Below are 12,159 nucleotides of genomic sequence, written 5' to 3'. Positions count from 1 at the left end.
TGCTGAGTAACAAACTCCTACAAACTTACTGACTTAAAACAAGGGCCATTTTCATCAGAGAAATGCAAATCAAAACCATAATGAGATACCATCTCACACCAGTTAGAATGGCGATCATTAAAAAGTTAGGAAACAACAGGTGCTAGAGAGGATGTGGAGAAATAGGAACACTTTTACACTGTTGGTGGGACTGTAAACTAGTTTAACCATTGTGGAAGTCAGTGTGGCGATCCCTCAGGGATCTAGAAGTAGAAATACCATTTGACCCAGCCATCCCATTACTGGGTATATACCCAAAGGATTATAAATCATGCTGCTATAAAGACACTTGCACGCGTATGCTTATTGCGGCACTATTCACAATAGCAAAGACTTGGAACCAAGCCAAATGTCCAACAAGGATAGACTGGATTAAGAAAATGTGGCACATATACACCATGGAATACTATGCAGCCATAAAAAATGATGAGTTCATGTCCTTTGTAGGGACACGGATGAAGCTGGAAACCATCATTCTCAGCAAACTATTGCAAGGACAAAAAACCAAACACTGCATGTTCTCACTTATAGGTGGGAATTGAACAATGAGAACACATGGACACAGGAAGGGGAACATCACACAATGGGTCCTGTTGTGGGGTGGGGGGAAGGGGGAGGGATAGCATTAGGAGATATACCTAATGCTAAACAACAAGTTAATGGGTGCAGCACATCAACATGGCACATGTATACATATGTAACAAACCTGCACATTGTGCACATGTACCCTAAAACTTAAAGTATAATTAAAAAAAAACAAACAAGGGCCATTTTATTATATCTCACTATGCTGTGGGTGAGGAATTCAGGCAGGGCTCAACTGAGTGGTTCTTCTGCTCCATGCTACATTGACTGGGGTCCCCGGTGGTACTCAGCTGATTGCTGGACTGGTCTGGAGGGTCCAAGACAACTTTTCTCATGTGGCTGGTGTCTTGGTGAGCCCAGCTATGTCTCTCTCTCCCTCTCCTTATAGTCTCAGGGCATTCCCATGTGGTCTCTCCAAGCAGAGTCATTGGACGTCTTATGCGGACACTCAGGATCTAAGTGACTGTTCTTAGAGGGAGGAAGTGAAAGCTGCTAGTCCCTTAAGGCCTGAGCCTGGAAACTGGCACAGCATTACTTCCAACATGTTCTGTGGCTCAAAGTCATGACAGCGCCCATGCTAATGCAAGGAGGAGGAACAGACTTCACCTCCCAGTGAGAGGCTTGTCAAATAATTTATTGCTGTCTTAAATCTACCACAGAGACCAAGTCTGTCTGCTTCCCAAGCCCTGGTGTTTAACCCACTCCCCACATGCATCTCCACCTTCCCTTAGGAGCTTTCTCTTTTCCCTGTGATTCCTCTTCACTTCAGAAAACCCAGGGGCTAGTCGTTCCTCTGCTCCTCAGCCTTCGGAGCTCTGAGCTTGGCCAGCAGGGTCGAACTGTCTGGCCCTCTGTGCCCCTCTCCCTAGCAGCCTCCTTCTCTCCCCTTCTTTGCTCACCTTCCATGCCTGTGCTACAAGCCTCCAGCCTGCCTGGCAGCTCTGCCCTGGATTGGCATGGGGGTCCTGGCAGGCGATGAGGCCGATCCACAGGGCAGCACAGTGGCTCAGAGGAGAAACCCACAAGTGAAGGCTGGCAATGGAGGTGGGCAGCAGTTAGGGTCCACCTGGGTCAGTGCTGATGGGGGCTCTAAGGCAGCACAGTCTTGCCAGCCTGGGAAGACTCCAATGTGGTCGGGCCATCACGCCCCTGCTGAAAACTTCCCATGGCTCCCCATTGCACTCAGGCTGAAGTCCTGCGGGAGCTGATCTTGCCTGCTCTGCAGCCTCACCCCTCAGCATTTCCTGCTTTTCTTCCTAGCCTTCTTCTCTGGCCACACTTTTGTTTATCTGGGAAGACATGGAGGTTGAAGTGCTGTAGCTATCTTGAAACCATAAGAGGCCTGGGAGGGGAGTGAGAAAGTGGAAATGAGAAGGAGAGATAGAGGGAGAGAAACGGAAGAGAGAGAGGGAAGAGGAGAGAGAGAAAGGGAGAGAGGGAGAGGGAGAGGGAGGGGGAGGGGGAGGGGGAGGAGAGAGAGAGAGAGAGAGAGAGAGAGAGAGAGAGAAAATCTGGACAGTTGTTTGAGACTGGATCAAGCCATATGTGATTAGGTATACCCAACTTTCCAGTCACATGAAGCAATGTATAATCTATATGTTTGAGCCAGTTTGGGTTGGGGTTTCTCTCATTTGTAACAGAAGAGCCCCAGTGTTGGTGAGGGTCCTGAAACTCGGGCTGGGTATTCAGGTCTTGGTAATGATAATACCTTTCTACTCTGGGGAAAATGCTTAGAACTTGGCTGTCTTGGCTGGAAGGCTCCAACTCATCACTGTTTAGATGGGTTAACTGAGGCCAAGAGAGGCAAAGTCACATGTGGAGGGAGTGACTGCCACTGGAGATGCTTTAGCAGAGAGGACCTGGGCTTTCTACTGAGGCAGCTGACCTCACCCTGCATGGTGGGACAGTGTGTGAGGCTCTGTTTACACACAGAGGAGGGACAAGAAGGCCCAGACCTGACTCATGGGAAGCCATGGTAGTTGGACCTGACCCAGGTTAAGGAGTGGCTGAGACCCACCAGGCAAACCCTGGGCCCTGGTCTTAGTAGTAAACAGAGACTGCAGGCCCAAGGGTCAGTAGGGCCTCATGAGTGAGGGCAGATGGGGCAGCCTCAGTACCACCTCTGGCCAGCACAGGAGGCTGAAGGGCTGCAAGACTGAGGCCTAGTTAAGTGGGGTGACACCATGTTGTCCTGCTCAGCTCACTGGATTCCAGCCACCCTGGCCTGCTCTTTTCTGAACTGTGCCTGGCAGTTTTGGCACCAGGGCCTTTGCACATGCTGTTCCACCTGTGTGAAAACTCCTCTTCCACCCTCCCACTCTGCCTTGCCATCCTCTCCTCATCTTCCAGGCCACAGCTTAAATGTCACTTCTCAGTTTTTTTTTTTTTTTTTGAGACGGAGTCTTGCACTGTCACCCAGGCTGTAGTGCAATGGCACGATCTCAGCTCACTGCAACCTCTGCCTCCCGGGTTCAAGCAATTCTCCTGCCTCAGCCTCTTGAGTAACTAGGATTACAGGCACCTGCCACCATGCCTGGCTAATTTTTTGTATTACTATTACAGATAGGGTTTCACTATATTGGCCAGGCTGGTCTCGAACTCCCGACCTCGTGATTTGCCCACCTCGGCCTCCCAAAGTGCTGGGATTACAGGCGTGAGCCACTGCGCCCAGCCTAGGGACATCCTTTCTTATCTACCTTCAATCATTGAACAAATATTTATCGAGCTCCTAATATGTGCCACATACTTTTCTAGAGACCAGCGGTGAACAAGACCAATATGAAGTTATATTATCCCTGGGCGGTGGAGGCAGGTGGGTAGAGCACACACATACGCAGACACACACACAGACACTCTCAGACACACACTCATATAGACACACATAGATGCACATACACAGACATAGACACCCAAACACAAACACACACAGACACACAGATACAAACACAAACACACACAGACACACAGATACAGACACACACACACACACAGACACTTCCAGACACACAAACACAGGCACTTATACACAACACACAGAGCCACCCAAACACACTTATATACACACACACACAGACACCCAAACACAGACACACACACACATACACAGACACTCCCAGACACACAGACACAAACACAAACACTCATACACACACACAGATGTGGACACCCAGACACACACACACACACACACACACTCCCAGACACACAGATACAGACAAACATAGACACTCATACACACACAGACAGATATAGACACCCAAACACAGACACACAGAGACACGCAAACACACACACACCCACACTCCTACACAGACACAAACACAGACACTCATACACACACATACACACACACACTCACAGATATAGACACCCAAATACAAATACACACAGACACAGACCAGACACACGCAGACATAGACAGAAACAGACACACAGGAAACCGAAACAGAGAGGTGGGGGAACTGACGCTGGGGAAAGGGATAAAGAGTTTCCAATCGCATTGTTGGAAAACGGCTCTCTGAGGAGTCTACATCTGAGAAAGAACTTGAATGAGTGGAAAGAACACTTTGGGAGAGGGATGTGGCATTCTAGGCAGAGGGAACAGGAGAGGGGATGGGGTGAGCCACCAGGCTGGGTGGGGGCTGTGAGTGAGGGGAGGAGCGGAGGGCCTGGGTGCAGGCAGAGCTACAGGTCAGGAGCCCTGGCTTTTCAGGTCCCAGTGAGGACAGGGAACGATACAGGATTTTGAGAAGCCACTGAGGGCTTTTTTTTTTCTTCAACTTATATTTTAAGTTCAGGGGTGCATGTGCAGGATGTGCAGGTTTGTTACATAGGTGAACATGTGGTGGTTTGCTGCACAGATCATCCCATCACCTAGGTATTAAAGCCCACCATCCATTAGCTATTCTTCCTGATGCTCTCTCTCTCCACCATGCAACAGGCCCCAGTGTGTGTCGTTCCCTGCCAAGTGTCCATGTGGCCTCATCACTCAGCTCCCACTTATAAGTGAGAACATGCACTGTTTGGTTTTCTGTTCCTGTGTTAGTTTGCTGAGGATAACACCTTTCAGTTCAAAGGACATGATCTTGATCCTTTTAATGACTCCATAGTATTCCTTGGCGTATATGTACCACATTTTCTTTATCCAATCTATCATCGATGGGCATTTGGGGTGATCCCATGTCGTTGCTATTGTGAGTCTACAAGGACCTTGAACAAATCTACAAGAAAACAAACAACCCCATTAAAAAGTGTGCAAAGGACATGAACAGACACTTCTCAAAAGAAGACATACATGTGACCAACAAACATATGAAAAAAACTCAACATCACTGATCATTAGAGAAATGCAAATCACACCCACAATGAGATACCATCTCACGCCAGTCAGAATGGAGATTATTAAAAAGTCAAGAAACAACAGGTACTGGCAGAGAAAGGCTGCAGAGAATAAGAACGCTATTACATTGGGTAAGAGTGTAAATTCGTTCAACCATTGTGGAAGGCAGTGTGGCGATTCCTCAAAGACCCAGAGGCAGAAATACCATTTGACCCAGCAATCCCATTACTGGGTATATACCCAAAGGAATAGAAATCATTCTATTATAAGGATACGTGCATGCGTATGTTCATTGCAGCACTGAAGACTTTTTAAGAAGGGGGTGGCGCAGTCTGAGTCACGCTTTAGCAGGCTCCCTCTGGCTGCCGTGGGTGGTGGACAGCGGGTGGAGGTATGTGGAAGCCGGAAGCCACGCCAGCCGTCCAGGCAGATGACGGTTGCTAGGGCTGGCACAGGAGCAGTCATAATGGGGAAGGGGTTGGTTTTTGGATATAGTTTCAAGGTCAAACCAGTGGGATTTGCCTGGATATGGGGCATGAGAGAAAGCAGGCAATGGCTTTGGCCTGAGCTGCTGGGTGCCGCTTAGTGAGATGCCGAGGCGGGAGAGGAGATGGGTTTCAAGGGAAGCTGAGTTTCATTTAGGTTGTATAAAATTTGGGGTGCCTCTCAGGCCAATGGAATGCCTAGCAGGCAGTTGTATGTGTGAATTTCATGTTGGAAGACAGGGTTATGGCTGGAGACCCACATTCGTGCATCCTCAGTTTACAGAAGGCATCTAGCACTGCTTTGTCCTCGATGAGCTCATCTAGGGAGAGAGGGTGGAGAGAGAAGCCCAAGGCCTGAGCCCCAGACATCTCTGCTTGCTTCTGGGACGTCACTCTCACCTGGTTGTCCTCTAGCTGGTTCTGAGGTCAGGACTAGTAGAGGGCTTGAGTTCATTTCCTACAGCTGGTGTCACAAATTACTCCAAACTGCTGGCTTAAGAAAAAGAAATCTATTCTCTCATAGTTCCGGAAGGGACAGCTCCAACATTAAGGTGTCTGCAGGGCTGTGTCCTTTCCAGAAGGTCCAGGGAAGAAACTTTTCTTGCTTTTTCCAGCTTCTGGTGGCTCCAGGACAGGGGTGTACCCCGGACATAAGGAAGGCTGGGGGAGAGGCCCCTGCTGAGCAAGTTACTGGTCAGTCCCAGGGGTTGCCTTTGGGGCTGGTGGGCTGGGAGCAGAAGCTCTGAGCTCTTCTTCTTTCTAGAAAGAAATTCACCCTCAAATCCTTTCCTAACACCTGGGGAGTGCCACCCGCCCTCTTCAGCCAAGGTGCCAAATGCTAATCCTGGTCTGGACCCAGATAAGCTTCTGTTTAAATAGTCAGAGATTAGTTTTCAAATTGACAAATAGAGCCCATCTGGAATGCTCGGAGCTGTCCCCTCCAGGGCCTGGCTGAGCAAATCCAGTTTAATTAGTCTTGGTGCTCAGCCCGGCAGGGGTGGGGACGGGTTGGGAGAGGGGGTGGTGGCCTTCTTCCAGCTCAGCTACTGGCCTCTCCAAGGCAGTTGGGCTAGCCCTTGTCTGTCTGTCTGTCCCAATCCTCCTCCCTACTGTGCTGGGCCCTCAAGAGTTAAAGAACAGGAGCAGGTGTGAGGATTCACTCTGCCTGTCCCCCAGGAAGGATAGATCTGAGCCCCTCCTTCCACAGCCTCCCCTCTGCTTCTCCCCACTGTGCTGTGGGCTCCAGCTTCAGGGAGCCACCTGAAGTTCCTTCACACACCTCATGCTTTTACCTGTGCCTGTGTGTGCCACTGCATTCATTCATTCATCTGTCTAATAATTATGGAGCACTTTCTGTTGGCTGGGCACTGTTCTAGGCACAAAAGAGACAAAGGCTCTGCCCTCTGGAGCTTTTGATTTAGGAATGGGTGACAGATATTGGACAAATAATCACACAAAAGGAAGTTCAGTCCCAGACTCTGAAATGTGTTCGTAGGGAACTGCACAGTGTTGGGAAATGTCGGGGCTCAGTGTGGCTGGCAGTAGCGGGGGACATAGAAGGGTTAGAGGAGACTCCAGAGGAAATGGTATTTGAGCTGAGATTTGAAGGGTGATAGGGAGTCAGCCAGGTGAGGGGGAATGAGCTGAGAGTGTGTGTGTGTGTGCACGCACGTGTGTATGTGTACATGTGCATGTGTGCACACATGACATTCCAAGCAGAGGGAACACTGGGCACTTGCCCTGAGGTGAGGAAGGCTGGTGCCCCTGCACACCCAGGAGAAGGCTTTTGTGTTTGGGAATGGGGAATGGGGTGAGGCTAAGAGGAAGCGGAGGCAGGAGCCTGGGCTCCCTCAGCATCCAGTCCATCTCAGTCTTTGAACCCAAGAACAATGGGAAGCCCTTCCAGGCTCCAGGCAGGGCTGCATGGTCAGATTTACATGGAAAGAGACTGCATTGTCTGCAGCGTGGAGATCAAACCCCTCTCTGCCTGGAATGCTGCCCCAGACACCTTGCCTTCCTGGGCACCTCGCAGGGGGAGCACCTCCCTGTCCTTACCCACCACAGCCCACGGAGCAGGCAGCATGGCTGCCTGTTCCCATGTCTAAGGCTCCCCTTGCATCTACCTCTGTCTTTTTAGTGCCCACCTTGGTGCTAAAGAAACACGTTGAATGAGTGAGTGAGTGAGTGAATGAGTGTATAACTGAATGAAGTTTTGGCTCAAGTGTTACCTCCGTGATGAATAAAGACAGTCCTGGCTGAGCTTGGGGCCAACAGATTTACCCACTCCTTCCTTTGTGTGTTCACTGACCTGCACAGAATCTGTCATCTCCCCAGCCCCAGGAACTGGTGCTGTGCTGGCAAACAGGTAACAGCCGGCTCTCCAGAGGGGGAAAAGCCCTGCTTTGTGGCATTTGCTCATCTAAGTAAACATGCCTGCTCACCATGGCCGATTTGAAGCTACTTACCTGACATCACTGAACACAGAATTGGGTGGGGAAGTGCACAGTCAGCCCTTGGAAGCTGAACAAGGCAGCTCCAGCCAGCACTCCCTGAAAAACTCTATTGTTAGAGGAAGCCAGGCCCACAGTCTGGTCAGGGCTGTGAATGGCCCAGATGGGCCTCAAGCGGCCACGGATGGTTGGGAGAAGCAGTACAGTGTCATGGTTAGGACACAGGCTCTGGACCCAGACTGCCTGGCTTTGAGTCCTGGCTCCTCTGCTGACTAGCTGTATGACTGAGAGCAGTTAGCTAACATCACTGTGCCTCGGTTTCCTCATTTGTGAAAAAGGGGTGATATTGATCATTATAACTCCCTTCCTGGAATGGTGTCGGGATTAAATCAGGCACTGTTTGTAGAGGACTTGGAAAGGTGTTTGGCACATAATCCATGTTTAATAAGCCCTGGTGGTGCCCTCAACAAAGAAGCTTCCTTTCTATCCACCCTTCAAGGCCACTGCAGCCGCACCTGCCTGTGAGCACCCATCCCCTGGACCCAGGCTCCTCACATCCCCTGAACATAGGCAGCTCTTCCTGGACCCTCCTTTGGTCTTTAGAAGGGAGCCTCTTGTCTACAGCCAGTGACTACAGCACTTCAGCCCCCCATGCCCAGATCTGAGATCCCAGACCTGGTTCTTTGTGGGGAGGGTCTTGGGAACCCACAGAAATTGCTAAGATTCCAATGATACAAATTCTGCAAAGGAAACTGGGGTTATAATTGAGGAATTTTTAGTTGAAGCGACTTAGAAATGTTCAATTTAATGAGATGTACACCCTCTAAAAAACTGGGAAATCCCAGTCGTGCTCAAGGACACAAGTTCAAGGAAAACCGAGGCAGAACTGAGCAAGAAGAGCTTGATGTAAGATTCTCACTAATCATCATTTGGTGCTTATTCATTTGTTTTATTCTCTCTGAGTAGTGAGAGACAAGGAGGACCTGAATGTTTAAAACAAAATTAAAAAGGGGAAAATCCTGAAATCGGAGAAAATTGTATCCACTCATTTTATTTTATTTTTTTCCTGCAGATTTGGAAGAGACAGTGTCTATTGGGGGAAGTCCTGGTGAGGGACAGATGGCATACTCAAGTGTTTATAAAGGTGAGGATGGGGGCAGGGGACCCCTGCAAGGCAATGGAAGGTGGTGGCAAGGGGTCATCGCCAACCTGGCTCCAATGAGTGGTTTCTAGGATGCGGAGAACATGGCCGGGGCACATACACTGTGGCCAAAGTCTCCCTCTGATATCCTGGCCTGGAGCCTGGGGCTGTGCCTAGGAGGACTGGACTAGAGGATATATTGGGTTGCTTTGTCCTTGAAACTCCACTTTTTCTTCTCTCAAGTTTGCTGCAAGTCTCAGTGGGAAGGAAGGTGACTGGGGCTTGCTGAAAGAGAAAAAAGAATCTCTTGTGAGAGTCTTTGCAAACAGTCCTTGGGCACCCCAGCCAGGCTTGGCCTGGACACGTACATGCGCAGTGGACCGGCAGCTCTGCCATCCTTCAGGGCATAGATGGGAGTTGGCCCTCGAGTTGGAAAGTGGCAGTTGGCACAACAAAGGTAGGGCCAGGCTGGGTGGAGGCCAGGGCTCCCTGATGGGTTTGCTTTCTTCCTGGTGATTACCCATTACCTCCCGTCAGTGGGTGATTAACTATTATCACGGAATTATCCACCGCAGGCTCCAGCATCAGTATGAAATCCATTACTGTCCGTCAAGCCCTGTGGCTAATGGGAAAAACCTGGCAGCTGCCCGGTGTGCCAGGCGGGGCTCGGACTGATCCGTTATCTGTCTATTACTTCAGCAATCACACCTTATAATGGAATCTTGGATAGGAAATGACAAGAAGTCCCAGGATGTGTTGTTCCAATGGGCAACTGGTGGGTGAGGCTACCTGGTGGGCTCTGGAGTGTGGAGTGTGGCAGGGAGGTGAGCCAAAGGGTCAGCCCCATTGCCAGCCCCATGAGCTGCAGGGAAGACTTTTGCTTCTGGCCCATGAACAGGTTCCCAGTACACAGCCAGACAAACATGTTGGTGGATAGGAGGCTGACTGGCTGGATGAATGGACGGATGGACAAAAATATAGATGAATGGATGGATAGATGGATGGACAAATATATAGATGAATGAATGGATAGATGGACGGACAAAAATATAGATGAATGGATAAAAATATAGATGAATGGATGGATAGATGGACGGACAAAAGTATAGATGGATGAATGGATTGGTGAATACATAAACAGATGAACAGAAATATGGATGGATGGAGGGATGGAATCCCAGGCCACATCCCAGGAGGCTGGGATCTGTGCCTTGCTCTGCTCCTACTAGCCCCCTCTTCCTGGGCTCAGTGCCTGTCTTGTCCAAATGCAGGGATCGACCAGTGTGGGAGCCTGGTGTGAGTGTGGGCACTGGAGTCAGACCTGTGTTTGAAGCCCAGCTCTCTAGCAGCATAGCCTCAGACAACTGACTTCACCATTTTCTGCCTCTATTAAGTGGGATGATACTAGAACAATATCACCTGGCTGATATTTGGTGCCACTGGATGGTGAGGGAGGCATCTGTGCTCTTGTCCCTCCCTGTTGATGACATCCGGTGATGTCATAGAGAACATGTGCTCATTAAGTGCTTAAACCTGGACCCTGAGGCATACTGCAACCTGAGCGTGGGCTAAGCACTTCTTTTCCCCAACCCTCTTATGCCTCATCTGTGAAAGGGGGCTGATGGTACGTACCTTGTGGTATGGTAGAGGGGCTTTTGTGAGGTCCATCACCTCTCTGGCTTCATTTTCAGTTCTCTCTCCTGACTCACTCTGCTGCAGCCACAATGGCCTCTTTGCTGTTCCCCAAACATGCCATGCTCACTCTTAGGTCAGGGCCTTTGCACTGGCTGTCCCCTCTACCTGGAAGGCCCTTCCCCAGATGTCTACACATTTGGCTCCTTCGGCGGATGCTGCTCTTCACCACATGTCCCCAACTCTATGAAGCCTTTCCCAGCCACCTGATCCAAAATTACAACCCTCCTCTCTATTTCCCGTCCTGCTGCCCTGGTTGTTTTCCCCCTAGGCACTTACCATGCCCCGTTTATATACTCTTGGCCTAGCTCCTCCCTCTAGCACGGAAGTTCCCCGAGGGCAGGGAGTTTTGTCTCTTTGGTTTGCTGCTGTATCCCCAGCAACCCGGGCAACATCTAGTTCATAGTAGATGCTCACTAAATATAAATGTGAGTGAATGAATGATAGATAGATACGCATAACACAGTCTTCTCCCTCTGTATACCCTGAAATGTCAGGTTGAATTAATTCATGGAAGCAGAGGAGGTACCTTGGGTGGGGAACGATTGGAAAGGAGCTAAGAAACCCACTGGCTCAGCCAGGCCCTGAGGAGACTTCCAAACCCAATTAGCAGTTTTATTAAAGACAATAGGATTAGAAGCATTTACAGCAAACGTTTACTTGGCTTGAGCTCTCTCTCTCCATCCCCAGGGCTGCGCCTTGCTTCTCTGTCTCCCTGCTCAGGAGACAGGGCTCCCAGCAGGTCTGTGACTGGACCCAGAAGATGGGGGCTGGAGATCTGTAAGACTGGACTCTCCCTCCCTCTTCTGTCGTCCCCCTCTCCTACTCGCCACCTAGCAGGGGTCCCTCCCCTCAGAGCAAAAGTGGGAACTTCACACCCCTGGGCTTCTGCTCCCTGCAGGGGAAAATGCTGTGTACATTTCCATAATCAAATTTCCTTTATGTTTACCCTCCTCTGGGCTTTTGCACTTGCTGTTCCCTCTCCCCAGCTCTTGGTGTGGCTGGTGCCTTCCCACCCTTCAGCTCTATGCCCAAATGTCACCTCTTTAGGGACACCCTCTCTGACTACCCTACCTCAAGGGGCCTACCAAAGTCACCTTGCTTATTTCTTTGGTAGCTCTTACCCAAGTGAAATGATCTTGTTTTGCATTTGCTGTACGAGTAAATGATCCTGACATCAGCCTTGTCATGTTAATATGATATTATCCCCATTTTACTGATAGGGAAACAGGCACAGAGAGTTTATGAAGTAACTTTCTGAAGCCACACTGCAGGCTGGGGGTGGAGCTGGGAGTAAACTGAAGTTCAGTAAATGCAAAGTCCCTGCTCTTTCCTTGCCATCGCAGGGAGTCTCTCCTTAATGAATGGAGGGTCCTGGGGTGACCTGTATTCACAACTCCTGTATGCACAGCCTCATTCAAACGCAGA

General features: G+C 49.8%; 1 long non-coding RNA gene across 1 annotated transcript; it reads right to left on the bottom strand.

Annotated features, from left to right (window-relative positions):
- Positions 1–4,366: 4,366 nt before the first annotated feature.
- LOC129059258 (uncharacterized) lies at positions 4,367–10,499 on the bottom strand. Its single transcript, XR_008525036.1, has 3 exons — positions 10,361–10,499; positions 9,108–9,324; positions 4,367–4,844 (listed from the first exon to the last, which is right to left on the bottom strand). It is a non-coding gene; the product is annotated as an uncharacterized LOC129059258 (long non-coding RNA).
- Between the last annotated feature and the right edge of the window lie 1,660 nt (positions 10,500–12,159).

This window comes from Pongo abelii, chromosome 1 (assembly GCF_028885655.2).
Source record: "Pongo abelii isolate AG06213 chromosome 1, NHGRI_mPonAbe1-v2.0_pri, whole genome shotgun sequence".
Taxonomy (NCBI): domain Eukaryota; kingdom Metazoa; phylum Chordata; class Mammalia; order Primates; family Hominidae; genus Pongo; species Pongo abelii.
Note: the sequence above shows the minus strand (reverse complement) of the source record. Positions and strands in the feature narration are given on the sequence as shown.